This window comes from Paroedura picta, chromosome 14 (assembly GCF_049243985.1).
Source record: "Paroedura picta isolate Pp20150507F chromosome 14, Ppicta_v3.0, whole genome shotgun sequence".
Classification (NCBI taxonomy): domain Eukaryota; kingdom Metazoa; phylum Chordata; class Lepidosauria; order Squamata; family Gekkonidae; genus Paroedura; species Paroedura picta.
The window spans coordinates 7,166,322-7,186,039 of record NC_135382.1 but is presented as its reverse complement, the minus strand read 5'-3'; positions in this window follow the sequence as shown (position 1 = coordinate 7,186,039).

Sequence of the window (19,718 nt, the reverse complement as noted above, 5' to 3'; positions counted from 1 at the left end):
GGGGGGGGGGACGTGGACGGTTATTTGTGGAGGGTTGGCCGTCTCCATGACCGCGACCGCCCTCTCCATAAGTCTGCGGATTTGTCTAACCTCTTCCACGCTTTCACGTAGGGATTGGTTACAGTCCCTGATGAGTGCCTTCAATTTTTTCCCCTCCTGGGCCTGGAGGGCGAGCATGGCCTGGTCTGCGGCTGCAGCACGCCGTGTCTCCTCCTGGCAGTGCTCCAGGAGGCTCTGTCCCACGCTCGTCAAGAGGGAGACGCGCCTGAGCCTGGCGCGTTCCCTCATGAGTCTCTCCTCTGCCGGGAGCGCGCCTCTAGGTGGTGGGCTGGCAGGACCCGGGGGTGGTTCCTCATCTTCCGAAAGAACCTCTGTTGGTAAAAATTAGAAACAGAACTGTTAGTACCATTGATACAACCAACACCGACCATGGTGCCCATGGTGGGCTTTTTTGTTTGCCTGTTTTAACAGCAAGACTCTGAACAATGGCTAGGGAGCACATGGTTAGTGGTTTGTGACATTGTCCTTCAGTTATGGTTAGAAGGGAACAGTTCATGCATGCTCACCCTCTTGAATATCTAGCCGCCTGCGTTGGGCAGGAGGTCCAGACACCCCACGCTCTTCCTCCTCCTGCGTGCCGGGTATGAAATCTGCAAAAAAGAACAAAACATGATTTAGGACCAAATGGTGGCAAAGCAAGCTTCAAAACCTACACCAGCAACGTAGAGGGACTCTCTTCTTTCTCCTAGCAGGGCTGCTGCCCCCTGCACAAACAGAAAAGCACAAAGCAGTTTACACAGCACACCTCCCCCCCATGATTCTCAAAAATACTTACCAAGGTTTGTAGATGCCCCCGAATCGCTCTCCACATCCTCTGCTGCTGGAGAGTCGCGGGGCTCTGTCCCTGGCATCTGTGTTTCTGTGGACAAGAGCAGACAATAGTGAAAAAGGAGCAAGCATACAACCTGAACCACACAGCATGCTCCCAAAGTAGTGGCTAAAGTACTGCAGAAGGCCTATGGCTGAGGCATGCTGCAAAACTTTTTGGGTTGTTGGTTAAACATAACCGTTTTAAAAAGCCACCATAGCAAGCAGTCCACAAACAGGCTAGCATATTATGCGTTGCAACGAACACACGGCATACAATAGTGAAAAAGGAGCAAGCATACAACCTGAACCACACAGCAAGCTCCCAAAGTAGTGGCTAAAGCACTGCAGAAGGCCTATGGCTGAGGCATGCTGCAAAACTTTTTGGGTTGTTGGTTAAACACTACCGTTTTAAAAAGCCACCATAGCAAGCAATCCACAAACAGGCTAGCATATTATGCGTTGCAACGAACACACGGCATACAATAGTGAAAAAGGAGCAAGCATACAACCTGAACCACACAGCATGCTCCCAAAGTAGTGGCCAAAGCACTGCAGAAGGCCTATGGCTGAGGCATGCTGCAAAACTTTTGTGGTTGTTGGTTAAACACAACCGTTTTAAAAAGCCATCACAAGCAAGCAGTCTACAAACAGGCTAGCATATTAAGCGTTGCAACGAATACATGAGAAAACGATTCCTAACCGTCAGAAAATACATTTGAACAAAATCAAAAGTGCTTACCGGGGGCAAGGGGCGTCTGCGGCGACATGTCTTCTTGCTCCCCATGTGCGAGGGCAAGAAGGTCCAGCGTTACGAGGTCCTCTCCGCGTTGCTGGACCTGGGGTGGAGGCCGGACGGTGGAAGAGGTGCCCTCTCCGGGATCCTCCGCAGCGGGTGGTTCCTCCACTGGAGCAGCCGGCTTACGGACGACCTTCAGGCTCCTCCCGACGCGCTTTGGCCGGCCGTCTCCTTCCCCCTCTCCGTACAGTGCCCGCTGCTGCTCAAAATACGGGCAGGTTACTTTTTTGTTGCCGGAACCCTTGTGGCTCACGGCCCGCATGTACTCTGCCCGCATGGTCTTTGTTTTGGACTGGCATTCAAGGCCGGTCCTGCGGTGGCCCAGGGCACGCATCCTAATGGCCACTTGTTCGAACACCTCCCAATTCCTATGTGAGGATTGGAAGGCGTCCTGGATCTTCTCTTCGGCGAAAATCGCCATCAGGTCCCGTATCTCGTCGTCCCTCCATGTTGGTCCCCTGCCGGTTGCCTGGACGGACGACGACTGTGAACAGGATTCCATACTGCCTTCGCTAGTGGCTAAGCAAAATGGAGGTGCGAGGTGCAGGGTGCAACGGATCATATACCTTCCCGCACACAAAGACAAAAGGAGTAGCTGGCTCCTGATTGGTGGTGGGCAGTCGGGGACACGTTCATTGGCCACACGAGGTCACATGTCACGTTCAAAACTCCTCGGGCGGAAACAGGATCTGCCCCTACTGGCCAGATTGGCGCTCTTATTGTTTGACTTCTCACATGCGCTGATTCGTTTACACGCGAGAAGAGCAGTATGGACATGCAGCAGGAGCCATTTTACTGAAATGTCCGCCATTACACAAACGCATGCCGGTGTCCACCCAGAGCAAGTTCAACAGTACTCGACAGTACCCCAACAATTTTCGCCAGCCAAAGCTTAAATCAACCAAACATGACTTTTGACTGGCGAAAATTCGTTGGCACGCTCAGGGGAAGGTTTTTTAAAATGAACGTGGAACGGCGACTCCGCTAGCCGGCCGCCATGACACAAACGCATGCCGGTGTCCGCCCAGAGCAAGTTCAGCAGTACTCGACAGTACCCCAACAATTTTCGCCAGCCAAAGCTTAAATCAACCAAACATGACTTTTGACTGGCGAAAATTCGTTGGCACGCTCAGGGGAAAGTTTTTTAAAATGAACGTGGAACGGCGACTCCGCTAGCCGGAGGTCTAGCCGCCGATGGAAGGGGTTGTCCGCACCCCAGCACAACCACGCACCCGGAACCACACACACACAAACACCCACTACACATAAACCGCCCCTCATGATATCGCATCGCATCATATCTGTTGAACCCCTCAAAGCTGTACAGGACTGCGGTCGGCGAATGTTCGTTGCAACGCTCAGGGGAAAGTTTTTTAAAATGCTCCCTGCACGTTTACTCCTCTAGGTCTGGCCTATGGTAGACGGAGTTTTAAGCTTTGGGGCATGTTTTGCGTGACGGTGTGTGCTACTGTGCTTTTGAAGTACTATTGTGCTGTCCGGGCAAAATTCCCGAAAGTGGTCGTGCTGGAAAGCCAGGCGCCGTCTCGTTGCCTCGTTGATCTGTGCTCGGTCCGAGAAAAAAAAAATGGCGAACAGTTTGCCGGAAGTTTGGAGGAAAGGCTCAGGAGGAGGGACTTCGAAGAACCCGCACAAGTCTTTAGCGCTAGTGTTGCAGATTGGTTGCAGAAGTGTATCCGGAGGGTGAATCCACTTTTTGCGATTCCCCTAAAAGCGCTACAACGAAGCGCTTTTTGCTGATTGGTTTCAGGAGTGTTGCAGATTGTGTACGACGTCGTGCGTTATGGCAAATTAATAGCGTTACCAATTGGCAACCATTGTGCGATTTTGAAGCCGTGCAAAAAGCCCCATAGAGTTGGAAGGGGCCACCCAGGTCATCTAGTCCAACCCCCTGCTCAACGCAGGATCAGCCCTAAGCATCCTAAAGCATCCAAGAAAAGTGTGTATCCAACCTTTGCTTGAAGACTGCCAGTGAGGGGGAGCTCAACACCACCTTAGGCAGCCTATTCCACTGCTGAACTACTCTGACTGTGAAAAATTTCTTCCTGATATCTAGCCTATATCTTTGTACTTGTAGTTTAAACCCATTACTGCGTGTCCTCTCCTCTGCAGCCAACAGAAACAGCATCCTGCCCTCCTCCAAGTGACAACCATTCAAATACTTAAAGTGGGCTATCATGTCCCCTCTCAACCTCCTTTTCTCCAGGCTGAACATTCCCAAGTCCCTCAACCTATCTTCATAGGGCTTGGTCCCTTGGCCCCAGATTATCCTTGTCACTCTCCTATTTACCCTTTCAATTTTATCTACGTCCTTCTTGAAGTGAGGCCTCCAGAAATGCACACAGTACTCCAGGTGTGGTCTGACCAGTGCCATATACAATGGGACTATGACATCTTGTGATTTTGATATGATGCCCCTGTTGATACAGCCCAAAATGGCATTCGCCTTTTTTACAGCTGCATCACACTGCCTGCTCATGTTTAGTTTACAATCCACAAATATCCCAAGGTCTCGTTCACACACAGTGTTACCTAGAAGCGTATCCCCCTTCCAGTAGGCATGCTTTTCATTTTTCTGACCCAGATGTAGAACTTTACACTTATCTTTATTAAATTGCATCTTGTTCTCATTTGCCCATTTTTCCATTGTGTTCAGATCTCGTTGAACTCTGTCTCTATCTTCCGGAGTATTTGCCGGTCCTCCCAATTTGGTGTCATCTGCAAACTTGATGAGTAGTCCCTCCACCCCCTCATCTAGATCATTAATAAATATGTTAAAAAGTACCGGGCCGAGCACCGAGCCCTGAGGTACCCGCTACTCACCTCCCTCCAGTCTGATGAAACACCATTGACAACAACTCTTTGAGTGCGGTTCTCTAACCCAGTGGTCCCCAACCCGCAGGCCGCGAAGGCCTTGGCGCCGGGCCGTGGCTCCCTCTCCCCGCCCCCCCGTAGTAAAAAACTTGCGGCCCGGGAAGCTTCTTACTGCGGGAGGGGGGGAGAGGGAATCAGGGCCGCGCCCGCGCATGCACACACCTGCGAAAGTGCTGCACATGCGTGATTTTGGCAGCGCATGGCGCATGTGTGCATGCGCAGACTGGCATGCGCAATGCACGGGCGCGGGCGCACATGCACGGCATGCGAGGGCGGGCAGTTGCCCTGCCGCTCCCCAGCCTCAAAAAGGTTGGGTACCACTGCTCTAACCTATTCCCTATCCACCTGACTATCTGAAAATCCAGATTGCAGTCCTTCAATTTATCCATCAGAACATCATGGGGAAACTTATCAAAAGCTTTACTAAAATCCAAGTAAATGACATCGACCGAATTTCCACGATCCAGCAAACCTGTTACTTGGTCAAAAAAGGAAACCAGGGCAGAGTCTGCACTTACTTTTTTTATTCCATTGTCAATCCTGTTGAATTCAGATCGCTTTGAACTCGGGTCTTCCTCTTCCTCCCCTCCCCATTGAAACAGGAAAGTCTTCTGCACATGGTTAGGGTAGTTCAGAAGAGGGGGGGGAAAATGGAGACTCTTTCTCTGTTTTCTTGAAGGGGGGAGAGGATCCAAGAAGTCAGAGGAGGGAGGAAAAAATCCTTTCTTTTCTTGAAGGGGGGGGGGGGAATGAAGAAGGCACAAACAAAAAATCCTAGGCCGACAGAAGTTGAGAGAAATTAGGGGCTTCTCCTTTGAGGCAGGCTTGTCACATGACCACCTGTAGCCAATCACGGGTCCTCTACCACGAAGGAGAGCCCAGATTCAAAACAATGCGATTTTCTGAATATATTCAGGATTAGCAGCAGTCTGAGATATCCCACAATAAAGGTAGGGTCACTCCGGATCAATCCTTCTTGCTGCAGAAGGAAAACTTAAATTGCCCCAAATCCAAACGGAAATCACATTCTGTGTAGAGGGCAGGGACTGAATCGATCTGGGGTTGGAATAAAAGCTCCATGCAGTTTACACCCAGGTTGGTCTGACAGGACCTGTTGGAGACAAATCCATGCTGACTTCCTTGGATCACCAAATTGTCCTCCAGATGTTTGCAGATCGCTCCCTTTAATATCTGCTCCATTATCTTCCCCACAACAGAGGTCAGACTCATTGGTCTGTAGTTTCCCGGGTCATCCTTCCTCCCTTTTTTGAAGATCGGAATAACATTTGCTCTCTTCCAATCCTCTGGGACATCTCCAGTCCGTAAAGAGGTCCCAAAGATGATGGACAAGTTTTCTGCAAATTCTCCGGAAAGTTCTTTGAGCAGTCTCGGGTGAATTTCATCCGGCGAAGGGGATTTGAACTCTTCCAGTGCAGCTAAATGCCTCTCGACAACCTCTCTATCCATGTTAACCTGCCACCCAGACACTATCCTTTGGCTATTGCCATTTCTAGATGTGCCTAAACCTTTTGACCTGTGGGAAAAAACAGATGTAAAATAGGCGCTGAGCCTTTCTGCTTTCTCTGCATCTTCCATTAGAGTTTGTCCATCTGCACCCAACAGTGGGCCTATTGCCTCCTTTATTTTACGTTTGCTCCTCACATAACTGAAAAATCTTTTCTTGTTACAGTGGGCTTTCCTGGCCATTCTTAGCTCACTCTCAGCTTTGGCCTTTCTGATGATTGATCTACAGTGCCTAGTGACCTGTAGGTACTCTTCTTTAGAGCTCTGTCCTTCCCTCCATTTCCTGAACATTTCCCTTTTCTTTCTTAGTTACTCTTGAAGTTCTCTGTTCATCCAAATCGGCTTCTTGGAGCTCCTGCAGTGTTTTCGTCTTTCTGGGATAGTCATTGATTGAGCATGCAATAGCTCTTGTTTGAGTAGCGCCCACCCTTCACATGCTCCCTTCCCTTCCAGCATTCTCGTCCATGGTATGACACTTATCATGTCTCTGAGTTTATTAAAGTTTGCCCTACAAAAATCCAACATCTGCGTCTGGCTACAAGCTTCCTTGCCTCCCCATCTCAAAAGGAATTCTATGAGGACATGGTCACTTCCCCCTAGGGTCCCCACCTCCTTCACCTCATCCACCAATTCTTGCCTGTTGGTCAGTATTAAGTCCAGTATGGCTGAACCTCTTGTAGGTTCATCTACCATTTGATTAATGAAATTGTCAGCCAGGCAGGTCAGAAACTTGCATGACTGAGGACGCTTTGCGGAGTTTGTTGGGACATATCTGGGAAATTGAAGTCACTCATGATGACAAGGTCCTGCCACTTCAATATTTTCTCAAGCTGCTCACAAAGTGCAGCATCCACATCCTCTCGTTGGTCAGGCGGTCGGTAGCAGACACCAACCACCACACTGTTTCCCCTCGCTTATTTTCACCCAGAAGCTTTCTACTGTAGATATACTCTCCTTCACTAGAATTTCCTGACAGGTAAGTCCTTTCCTCACATACAGTGCAATTCCTCCACCTCTTCGATCTATTCTGTTTTTTCTGAACAGTTCGTATCCATCCACCATTACATTCCAGTCATGAGAATCATTCCACCAAGTTTCTGTGATGCCTACTAGATCATACCTTTCCATCAGCATGAGAAGTTCCAGCTGTTCCTTTTTATTGCCCATGCTTCGGGCGTTAATATGAAGACATCTGAATCCTTTTACTTTTGGTTCCCTATGAGCTGGCCTAGCTGGTTGGGCTGCCCCTGATCCTTTTCCTTCCATACACTCCCTATGTTGATCGTCTCCTTCCCCTTGTGGCTTTAGTTTAAAGCTCTCCTGATGAATCTCCCCAGGTTCCTGCCAAACACATTCTTCCCCAGTTTCGATAAGTGCAGTCCATCAGGTGCTAGTAGGCCTTGCAGGCTTTGCCTGCACAATTGTATGCTGATTCATTGCTCCAGGCAGTTTGCTTTTTTAAAAAAAACATTTTTTTAAAACAGTCTGACTATCAGAGGGTATGTGGACACATACCTGCTTTGGAGCAACCCAGCCACCCTCCCTCTCTCCCTCCCAAAAACACATTCACAAACAGAGACTCACTTCCCTATTCCTCTTCCATTTCCCCCCTTACCTATTGGCTTCCCAACCTCCCTCCCTCCAAGCAAGCAAGCAAGCACACACACTCACTCCCTTACCCCCTCCTGCTTACCTGCTACCTTGATCACTGTGGGTCACACACATGTGAGTATGCACGTGAGCACATGCACATGCACAAGTACATGTACACATGTGCACACTCACTCCCTTCCCTTTCTCCCTCCCCCTCCTTCTTACCAGCTCCTCTGCTGCTACCTTGGGCCCCACAGGTTGCCCCAGGAGGCAGAGCAGCTGCTGCAGATGCCTTGGGGGTGGGGCAGCTGCTGCCTTGGTGTCCACAGGTCACTCAGAGGCTGCCTTGGCCCCCAAGGTTGGTGCGTGCGCTGCTTCAACCTCAGGGGCAGGGCAGTCAATGCCTTGGCCTTGGGGTGGGTCAGCAGCTGCCTCGGGCTCAGAGACAGGGCAGCCACTGCCTCAGCCCCTGCAGATTGCGCAGCAACTGCCCAGGCCCCAGGGGCCTGGGTGGCTGCTGGCTGGGCCCTCCATCTTCTGGCCCACTTTGTGGGCGGGACGACAGATGTCATGTCCATCTACATTTCTGTTTGATGAGGCATGCCAGAAGATGTGTCCCACATAAAAAAAATTATGTCCCTGGGAGAAGAGAGAGGGAAGTAGGACATTGGAGGCAGAGATAGCGCTTCTTTGCCTCCATACATTTCTTTAGCATGTAGTGTGCTGGTTGTCCACTGGGGGAAAGCGCTTTTTGTTTGGGGAATTCTCATCATGCAGTTCCCCAACTAGCGCTTTAAAATGAAGGCTGTAGCTTTAGGTTTGCTGGCCGGACACAGGAGGTTGTACTAAACAATTTCACAATAAATACAAATAAACGTTTCTTATCTCTTCTTTTATATATATATGTATATAAGAACAACCAGAACGGCCTCTAGATTGAACTGTTTTCAATTGGGTTTTCCTCAGTGGTTGTTTTTCAACTTATTGTATTGTTAATGAAGTCCTTCAAAAGGATCAAGTTTTCCTCTCAGAATTTAAATTTAAAATTTAAACCTAACATAGGGGTGTGGCTAAAGATGTCGTCCTGAGGGGATTGCAGTGCAATCACTGGAGCCTGACAGGGGCCAATTGTGGAAGCAATTGGCAGAAAAGAGGAGGGGTATGCAAACCTCACCTCACTTTTCTACCCAGGAAGTCCTAGTGAACTCTTGGGGCCGTCTCCAATCCTTTAGGGAGTTTATCTCCCCGGATTACAGGCTGTCAGTATTTCAGGTAAAGAGGACAACCGCCATATTCTACCTTGGACTATTTTTCTTTCTTTCTCTCTTAAAAGAAACTGCTTTAACCCTACTCTATGATTTACTGCAAATGTACGCTGTGGACTGAGGGGAGGACAGCATCTGGTAGCCTTAACGAAAGCCATTAATCAACGCTTCAATAGATAACTGCAAGTGGCACAAAAACTGCAAGTATCTCTCCGTCTTTTCGCCTCTCTCTCCCCCCCCCCTTTCGCTCTGCCTGAGTAGCCACCTCGATTTGAGGCAGGCTAATTTTCTTAAGCAGAAGAAAGAGGACTTAGATTAACTAACAATATCTTTTACTGCAATTGTTTTGGTTTCCGGAGATAAGAGATAAGAGCCGTGAATGGGAAGATCCCACGAGAACTCTGCTCCAGAACGAGACTATTGGCTTCACTGACTTCAAAACGTCATCTACTAGTGCCAGGGAATCTTGATGTGCGACCAGCTAATAAAGGACACCTTGTTTGGTTATACTTAATGCAACTTGCTGAAAGTGCTTTAGTTTTGAATTGTCCTGTTTTTAAGAATGTCGGAGGACAAAACAGACTTTCGCTTTCGCCTAGGATTGTATAGGACCTCTACTGGCTATTTGAAAAATTGTCTGAGATTGGTTGCTGACTTATAAGCCTAAAATATGTCTATGTTAAAAAGAATGGCCCATCTAATAGAGAAACAAACCCAAGATTTGAAAGCATTTACAGAAGGATTGCTTAAGAATATTTTCAAGGAGATCCAAGACAGCAAGGAAGAAGTTTCTAACCGGAATGATGGATCAATAACAGTGGTTGATGACAGCACTAAACAAGGTGGGAAATCATCAGCAGAAGAGAAATCTGAAATTTTGGGGATGGAAAAGGGGATGTCGGAGCCTTGCAGCCTAGATAAGGACACCCTTCTTTAAAAGGCATACAGCCATTTCAAAGTAACAGTACACAAGAATCAACCAAAAGATACGATTTAAAGGAGCTTCTCAGGAAAAAAATTGTACTGATATCGGAGTCCAGGAGGTGCAACTGCCTCAAGATTCATTGGTGAATACTCTGCGGAAAAGAGTACAACTGCACTTTCTACACCAAAGTCTATCTAGACAGAATATAAGTCTACGGGAACAACAAGATGCAGCAAGCCTCGATATGAGACCCCCTTAAGAAGACCGGGGAAGGGAAAGGAGAAACAATGTTTGAAATCTTTTCTTTATTCTTCTTCTGTAAGGCAATATAAATGTAATGTCATGATAAAGTGGGGTTTTCCCCCCTTTCTTTCTTCTTTATTAGTGTATTGTTATAGGGCCAAAGTTCATACTGTTCTACAAAAAATGTTCAATGTTAAGCATTTAATTCAAATCTGAAAATATGGTGTTCAATGTCTGTCAGGATGACTGTGACAAGTATAAAATGTTTTATAGGTGTATGTGACACTAAAAGTGACTGTTAAAATTGCTAAAAACTATGTTAACAAATGTTGGAAATGTGGTAACAAAGTAGGCCTCTTTTCCTAAATGTGGTGGAAATGTGAAAAAGCTTATAAGTTTTGGGCAAAAGTTCATACCATTGTGTAGTTAACGTGGGGTCTTAGATTTCCTAGGTAAGCTGAATCTGTATTATTAAATATATCTCCGCAGTGCCTCCCAGCCTAAACTCAAAGCTTAACTAAAAGGAGACACTTAATGGAGTGGGTTTAAGTGTAACAAAGGAAGACTATATTTTACTGTTCTTTGTATTATCAACTTATACTGTCTCGTTTCTATATTTCTATCTTTATGAAAATAAAAAATAATAAAATAAATAAAAATAAAAAACAGAAAACCTAACATAAAGGCAGTAATTGAGAAACCCTCTGTAAGTCCTTTGCCGACCAATGTTTTCATGTTTTATTGTAACATGCAACTGCTTTTGATTTACTTTGATATTAAACTAAACTAAAGAACATATAGAGTGAAAGGTTTTCAGTTCTTCGAGCAAATTATGCTATCAATTAAATATTTTCATTGAAGAAAGCAACTGTGACAAGTTTATGAATTACTGAGGGATGCACAAAACTACAAAAACCAAAGGACTCTTGGGTTCTGGACCAAGCCAGAAGATTCTGTAAGCAGTCAAAAGGCAAGAGCTAAAGGACTCTCGGCTGTTGGCTCTTCCCTGGCGGTTCAAGCCAAAGGGTGAAGGGGAGGACTGTTTGAGAAGCATTTTGGATGGATCAAACTGACATGATGACTGAACTGCGCCATGTTTGTCTTCCTACCTCGGAGGGACGGCTTTGACACATGCAGCAAGTGTCAATTAGTGGCTCTGCTGGAGGAGAAGGTACGGGGACTGGAGAAACGCTTGAATACGCTGCAACATATAAAGAAGGGTGAAAAGTTCTTGGACAGAACTCATGAAGCACTCTTGAGAGAAAGCGCAGGAGGAGGGAAAGTTATCAAAACAAACACAGGAGCACCGAACACAGGAGGGTAATGAATGGAAGGCTGTTATGCCTTCCATAGAGCAGAAGAATAAGGAGGTATGCCCCATTGATGCTCAGCAATCGGTTCCAGGATCTGCCTGATGATGTTGATTCAGGAACACAGGAGCATGAGCAATTCCCCACGAAGACCAGGAAACACAGGCCCCCCACAGGTGAGAATTCTAGGTCTGCTCCCAACGGTACAAAGAAACAGGTACTGGTAAATGGGGATTCCCTGCTGAGAGGCGTGGAGGCCAAAGTGTGTAGACCAGACTTGTGGTCCCAAGAGGTCTGCTGCCTACCTGGTGCACGCATCAAGGATGTGACAGAACGGCTGGACAGGCTCATCAAGCCTACAGATCATTACCCCTTCCTTCTCATCCATGTAGAAACAAATAATACGGCCCAGCAGAACGTGGAACATATTTAAAAAGACTTTTTGGATCTGGGGGAGAAGGTAAAGGACCTGGGAGCGCAGGTTGTGTTTTCATTAGTTCTCCCTGTAAGTGGCCGAGGCATAGGAAGAGAGAGAATAATCATGCAAGTAAATGACTGGCTATGTCACTGGTGTCATCAGGAAAGGTTTGGATATCTAGATTATAGTCTACAATGTCAATCTGAGGGGCTACTATCAGGAGACGGTGTGCTCCTCACATGGGAGGGGAAAGTATTTCTCAGAGAACCCTTGCACACCTGGTCAAGAGGGCTTTAAACTAAATCCAAAGAGGGAGCGAAACATAAATTCAGAACCTGGAGTGATGGCAAGAACTGAAGATGAGAAGATTGCAAATTTACAGGGAATGGCAAAAAAGCAGGAAACTACTAACTTATAAGGAAGTTCAAAAACCAAAACCATGAGGCACACAAAGGATGGATTGCAATGTCTCTACACTAATGCACAGAGTATGGTAAACAAGCAGGAGGAACTAGTACTCCTAATAGAGGAGGGGGATTATGACCTCATAGTAATCACAGAAACTTGGTGGGATAATACAATTGGAAAACTAGAATGGAGGGTACAATCTATTAAAAAAGGATAGAGAAGTAAAGAAGGTGGAGGTGTAGCAATGTAGGGAAACTTTATACCTATGAAGAAATACAGGTACCTGAACATAAAAGGTCAGTTGAGTGTCTTTGGGTAAATATAAAAGGAGTCGGAAAGGAGAATGGTATTATTGTGGGGGTATGCCATAGACCATCAAGCCAGTGTGTGCAAAAATACAAACTACATTAATTTCTTAACTTGTCTTGCTGACAGCCTCATTTCCCAGAAAGTAGAGAAGGGAACCAGGGGGTCTGCCATTTTAGACTTGATTCTCATCAATAGGGAAGAATGGGTAGATGAGGTGGAAGTAGTGGGCACACTTGGTAGTAGTGATCATGTGATTCTGGACTTTACAATTGTGGGAAGGAGTAAACATTTACATAGTAGGACGTATAGACTGGACTTCAGAAGAGAAGATTTTAACAGACTTAAAAGTATGTTGGGTAAAGTCCTGTGGTCAGAAAGACTTAAAGAGATGGGAGTCCAAGAGGGCTGGGATTTCCTTAAAAGTGAAATACTGAAGCGTAAATAAAAACAATTCCCTTGAGAAGAAAAGATGGAAGCAGCCTAAGGAGGCCAAGGTAGCTCCATAAGCAGCTATCAAATGATTTGAGGAATAATAATTTAGAAAATGGAAGGAAGGCCTTATTACCAAGGTTGAGTATAAACAAATAACCAATAATCATAGAATCATAGAATCATAGAATCATAGAATCATAGAGTTGGAAGGGGCCATACAGGCCATCTAGTCCAACCCCCTGCTCAACGCAGGATTAGCCCTAAGCATCCTAAATCATCCAAGAAAACTGTGTATCCAACCTTTGCTTGAAGACTGCCAGTGAGACTGCCAGACTCCTTTTCTCCAGGCTGAACATTCCCAAGTCCCTCAACCTATCTTCATAGGTCTTGGTCCCTTGGCCCCAGATCATCTTCGTCGCTCTCCTCTGTACCCTTTCAATTTTATCTACGTCCTTCTTGAAGTGAGGCCTCCAGAATTGCACACAGTACTCCAGGTGTGGTCTGACCAGTGCCGTATACAATGGGACTATGACATCTTGTGATTTTGATGTGATGCCCCTGTTGATACAGCCCAAAATGGCATTTGCCTTTTTTACCGCTGCATCACACTGCCTGCTCATGTTTAGTTTACAGTCCACAAGTACCCCAAGGTCTCATTCACACACAGTGCTACCTAGAAGTGTATCCCCCATCCAGTAGGCATGCTTTTCATTTTTCTGACCCAGATGCAGAACTTTACACTTATCTTTATTAAATTGCATCTTGTTCTCATTTGCCCATTTTTCCATTGTGTTCAGATCTCGTTGAACTCTGTCTCTCTCTTCCGGAGTATTTGCCAGTCCTCCCAATTTGGTGTCATCTGCAAACTTGATGAGTAGTCCCTCCACCCCCTCATCTAGATCATTAATAAATATGTTAAAAAGTACCCGGCCGAGCACCGAGCCCTGAGGTACCCCGCTACTCACCTCTCTCCAGTCTGATGAACCACCATTGACAACAACTCTTTGAGTGCAGTTCTCTAAAAAATTCCCTATCTACCTAACTATCTGAAAATCCAGATTGCAGTCCTTCAACTTATCCATCAGAACATCATGGGGAACCTTGTCAAAAGCTTTACTAAAATCCAAGTAAATGACATCAACCAAATTTCCCCGATCCAGCAAACCTGTTACTTGGTCAAAAAAGGAAACTAGGTTGGTCTGGCAGGACCTGTTGGAGACAAATCCATGCTGACTTCCTTGGATCACCAAATTGTCCTCCAGATGTTTGCAGATCGCTCACTTTAATATCTGCTCCATTATCTTCCCCACAACAAAGGTCAGACTCACTGGTCTGTAGTTTCCCGGGTTATCCTTCCTCCCTTTTTTGAAGATCGGAATAACGTTTGCTCTTTTCCAGTCCTCCGGGACATCTCCAGTCCTTAAAGAGGTTCTCTTTAATAAATTAATTTAATTTTAATTTAATTTAATTTTAATAAACTCAGAGACATGATGAGTATCATACCATGGACGAGAATGCTGGGAGTGAAGGGAGCATGTGAAGGGTGGGCGCTACTCAAACAAGAGCTATTGCATGCTCAATCAATGACTATCCCAGAAAGACTAAAACACTGCAGGAGCTATAAGAAGCCTATTTGGATGAACAGAGAACTTCATGAGGAACTAAGAAAGAAAAGGAAAATGTTCAGGAAATGGAGGGAAGGACAGAGCTCTAAAGAAGAGTACCTACAGGTTACTAGGCACTGTAGATCAATCATCAGAAAGGCCAAAGCTGAGAGTGAGCTAAGATTGGCCAAGGAAGCCCATTGTAACAAGAAAAGATTTTTCAGTTATGTGAGGAGCAAATGTAAAGTAAAGGAGGCAATAGGCCCACTGTTGGGTGCGGATGGACAAACTCTAACGGAAGATGCAGGGAAAGCAAAAAGGCTTAGTGCCTATTTTACATCTGTTTTTCCCCACAGGTCAAAGTGTTCAGGCACATCTAGAGATGGCCATAGCCAAAGGATAGTGTCTGGGTGGCAGGTTAAGATGGATAGAGAGGTTGTCAAGAGGCATTTAGCTGCACTGGATGAGTTCAAATCCCCTGGGCCGGATGAAATGCACCCGAGAGTACTCAAAGAACTTTCCAGAGAACTTGCACAGCCCTTGTCCATCATCTTCGGAACCTCTTTAAAGACTGGAGATGTCCCAGAGGACTGGAAGAGAGCAAACATTATTCCAATCTTCAAAAAAGGGAGGAAGGATGACCCGGGAAACTACAGACCAGTGAGTATGACCTCTGTTGTGGGGAAGATAATGGAGCAGATATTAAAGGGAGCGATCTGCAAACATCTGGAGGACAATTTGGTGATCCAAGGAAGTCAGCATGGATTTGTCTCCCATAGGTCCTTCCAGACCAACCTAGTTTCCTTTTTTGACCAAGTAACAGGTTTGCTGGATCGGGGATATTCTGTTGATGTCATTTACTTGGATTTTAGTAAAGCTTTTGACAAGGTTCCCCATGATGTTCTGATGGATAAGTTGAAGGACTGCAATCTGGATTTTCAGATAGTTAGGTGGATAGGGAATTGGTTAGAGAACCACACTCAAAGAGTTGTTGTCAATGGTGTTTCATCAGACTGGAGAGACGTGAGTAGCAGGGTACCTCAGGGCTCGGTGCTCGGCCGGGTACTTTTTAACATATTTATTAATGATCTAGATGAGGGGGTGGAGGGACTACTCATCAAGTTTGCAGATGACACCAAATTGGGAGGACTGGCAACTACCCCGGAAGATAGAGACAGAGTTCAACGAGATCTGAACACAATGGAAAACTGGGCAAATGAGAACAAGATGCAATTTAATAAAGATAAGTGTAAAGTTCTGCATCTGGGTCAGAAAAATGAAAAGCATGGCTACTGGATGGGGGATACGCTTCTAGGTAACACTGTGTGTGAACGAGACCTTGGGGTACTTGTGGATTGTAAACTAAACATGAGCAGGCAGTGTGATGCAGCGGTAAAAAAGGCAAATGCTATTTTGGGCTGCATCAACAGAGGCATCACATCAAAATCACAAGATGTCATATTCCCATTGTATACGGCACTGGTCAGACCACACCTGGAGTACTGTGTGCAGTTCTGGAGGCCTCACTTCAAGAAGGACGTCGATAAAATTGAAAGGGTACAGAGGAGAGTGACGAAGATTATCTGGGGCCAAGGGACCAAGCCCTATGAAGATTGGTTGTGGGACTTGGGCATGTTCAGCCTGGAGAAAAGGAGGTTGAGAGGGGACATGATAGCCCTCTTTAAGTATTTGAAAGGTTGTCACTTGGAGGAGGGCAGGATGCTGTTTCCGTTGGCTGCAGAGGAGAGGACACACAGTAATGTGTTTAAACTTCAAGTACAACGATATAGGCTAGATATCAGGAAAAAGATTTTCACAGTCAGAGTAGTTCAGCAGTGGAATAGGCTGCCTAAGGAGGTGGTGAGCTCCCCCTCACTGGCAGTCTTCAAGCAAAAGTTGGATACACACTTTTCTTGGATGCTTTAGGATGCTTAGGGCTGATCCTGCGTTGAGCAGGGGGTTGGACTAGATGGCCTGTATGGCCCCTTCCAACTCTATGGTTCTATGATTCTATGATTCTGTCCCCTCTTTTGGTTTTACTTCTGCTTTGCCTCCCACGGCCCCTCCAGGAGCCGTCCCCAGATCAGGGCTCGCTATACCCTGTTTCCATCCACAACGGCCTTGGTGAAGGAAAATTAGAAGAAAAGGGCTCATCCAATTCTTACATTACTCCCACCACCTATAGAGTCCCCAACTTAATATTAGGATTACTAGTCCCCGGCTGTGTACCATCCTTCCTCCCTCCTTATGGTTTGTGGCCATGTACGCCTCCAACCACCTGGTGGCCTGTGATATCAATGTGGGCCTTTGACATTCCACCAAATGCCCAATACGTCCAGGATGGATTTGAAACAGCTGTTCTAATACTACTTTCTCCATCATCTGCCTCTCTCCTTCCGCCTTAGGTTCTAACCATCGCATAGCTGTGTCCCTTAACTTATTCACTAATATCCTAGGTCTTACTCCAGGGGCAAATACAATAGCTCGAAACTTCTGGTGATAAGTTTCTGGAGATATTTCAGACCTATCTAGAATAGTTTTCTTTAAGGTATCATAATCAGCCAAGTCCTCCTTGGCTAAATCCTTAAGGGCAGCCTGAGCTTCACGGTCCGATTATATAAGACCATTGGGCCTTAGGCCACTGAGCTACCTCAGTGGTCTGTTCAAAGGCGTCCAAATATGCTTCCATGTCATCCTCTGGTCCTGACTTCGCCAAGGATGGCCATGGCACTCTACCCAAAGGATTGGTAGCTAGAGCACTGACGCTGGTTCCATCACCACTAGGACGCTCTTCCGTGGCCCGCCTCATCTCCTGCCACATTCTTTCTTAAGAAGCACTCTGCCTGTCCATCATCTCTTGCAACATTCGATTCTGGTTCTCCACCAACCAATGTCCAAACTGTGTAAAATCCATTGGGTTTTCGTCCGACATCTGTTCGATCCATTCGAGGACCCTTCCAAACTGCTGTCTTCCGAGCCGCTATCGGATGCAGCCTCTGTAGGTACCAGGTGTCCCACTGAACCTCGATCCTGTTGAGCCGCCACCTGCAAAGGTTGTACCGCCGATTTACTAGGTGGAGTCCAGTCCTGTGGAGTGGGAAGACTAGGGCGTGGGCAGGGCGTGGGACGTTTCATGCCCGCATTCTCCACCACTGTGAAAAGCCCCCTTTCTGCTCTGCAGGGTAACTCTCCTTTTTTCTTCCTTCTCAGGTGTCCTGTTTGATGCACCAGACAACAACACCATTTCAGAATACGATTTCAGGTAAGTTTTTCTTTATTCACCGTGCACAGCAATTTAATCCCATCTCTTATCCATGTCTCTACCTCCACCATTCCCTCCACCCCCCCCCAGCTCCCTTTCCACCCATCCTTATATTCCCCAAGCTCCACCCTTCCAACCTTTTAAATACCCCCACCCATTCCTCCTTCATTTCCTGTCTTGGGCGATTCCCCTTTCCATCCACCTTCCAGTCCGTTTCTTGGCGTCTCCCCTCTGTATCTCAAGCGCGGCAGTCGTATGCGTGGCCTAGCCCTGCCCTGAGGAGGCAGAGCCCTCATTGGCCCCCTCTATCCTTTAGGTAAGCCTCCGCTTCGTGCCCACTCGCCTCCAGCCCGTCACATGCAAAACCCCCAGGTGTCTTCTTCTCTCCGCTTTCTGCCGACAGTCCAGGCGGGTCTTGCAAGATGCCCTCGATTATTCCGACGCTTGGCTGTTCTTGCCTGCCATCAATTATCTCGGGGCTCCACTCATTACACCTTTGTTGTCCTTTTCCACAGCGTCGTCCTTCTTCAGGGGCTTGGGCTTGGACTTCCATATGCAGCGGCCGTTGAGGGACCCTTTCGGCGTCCTTGTCTTCCGGGTAAGTTTGGCCAGTCATTCTGAAGTCCCCGCCCGGACATACCCCCCCCCCTTTAAGTGATCACTTGTGTCATCTGCATCCTCAAACAGCCAGGACAGAAAATCCGCATTCGATTTGCCGTTAAGGGACCCTTTCAGCGAACTTGTCTTCCATGTAAGTTTGGCCAGTCACTCTGAAGTCCCCGCCCGGACAAGTGTTAGAAAAGCTAAAGCTCAATATGAACTTAGGCTAGCAAGAAGGCTAAACATAGCAAAAAAAGGCTTCTTTAGTTATATTTTAAGTAAGAAACAGAGTAGGGACTCTGTAAGACTACTGCTAGGACAAGAAAGTGAAATTATAACAGATGTTGAAGAGAGGGCTGAACTGCTTAACTCCTATTTCTCCGCAGACTTCTCTAGTGAGGGAAATAGTGCTTAATGTGGCGTGGGAAAAAACAAAAAGTACAAAAGTACTTGCAGATCTCTGAACCTCTGTCCATTCTTTTTGACTCTTCTTGGAGAACAGGTGAGGTGCCAGGTGTCGGCCTGTCAGTTTGACATCTGTAAGTGGCAAAATTTTGGAACACATCATCAAACACTCGGTTCTTGAGCAACTGGAACAGAGAGCTGTGATTTCTAAAACTCAACACAGGTTTCACAAGAACAAGTTATGTCAGACCAACCTTATATCTTTTTTGAGAAAGTGACTATCCTGCTAGATCAGAGGGATGCTGTGGATTCCAGTAGTTTTTGATAAGGTTTCACATGTTATTCTTGTTGACAAGTTGGTAGAATGCAGTATGGATCCTAATTCTGTCAGGTGGATCGATACCTGGTTGACAGATCATCCCCAAAGGGTGCTTGTTAATGGTTCAGCATCTTCTTGGAGAGGAGTGACAAGTGGAGTGCCCCAGGGATCCGTCCTGGGGCCTGTGTTGTTCAACATATTTATAAATGATTTGGATGAGGGATTAGAGAGGTACTTATTAAATTTGCAGACAATACTATACTGGTAGGGGTAGCAAACACAACAGAAGACACAATCAGAATACAGGATGATCTTGATAAGCTTTAGAAGTGGGCTAAATTAAACAAAATGAAATTCAATAAGGACAAATGTATAGTTCTCCATTAAGGTTGTTGTTGTTGTTAGGTGCGAAGTCGTGTCCGACCCATCGCGACCCCATGGACAATGATCCTCCAGGCCTTCCTGTCATCTACCATTCCCCGGAGTCCATTTAAATTTGCACCTACTGCTTCAGTGACTCCATCCAGCCACCTCATTCTTTGT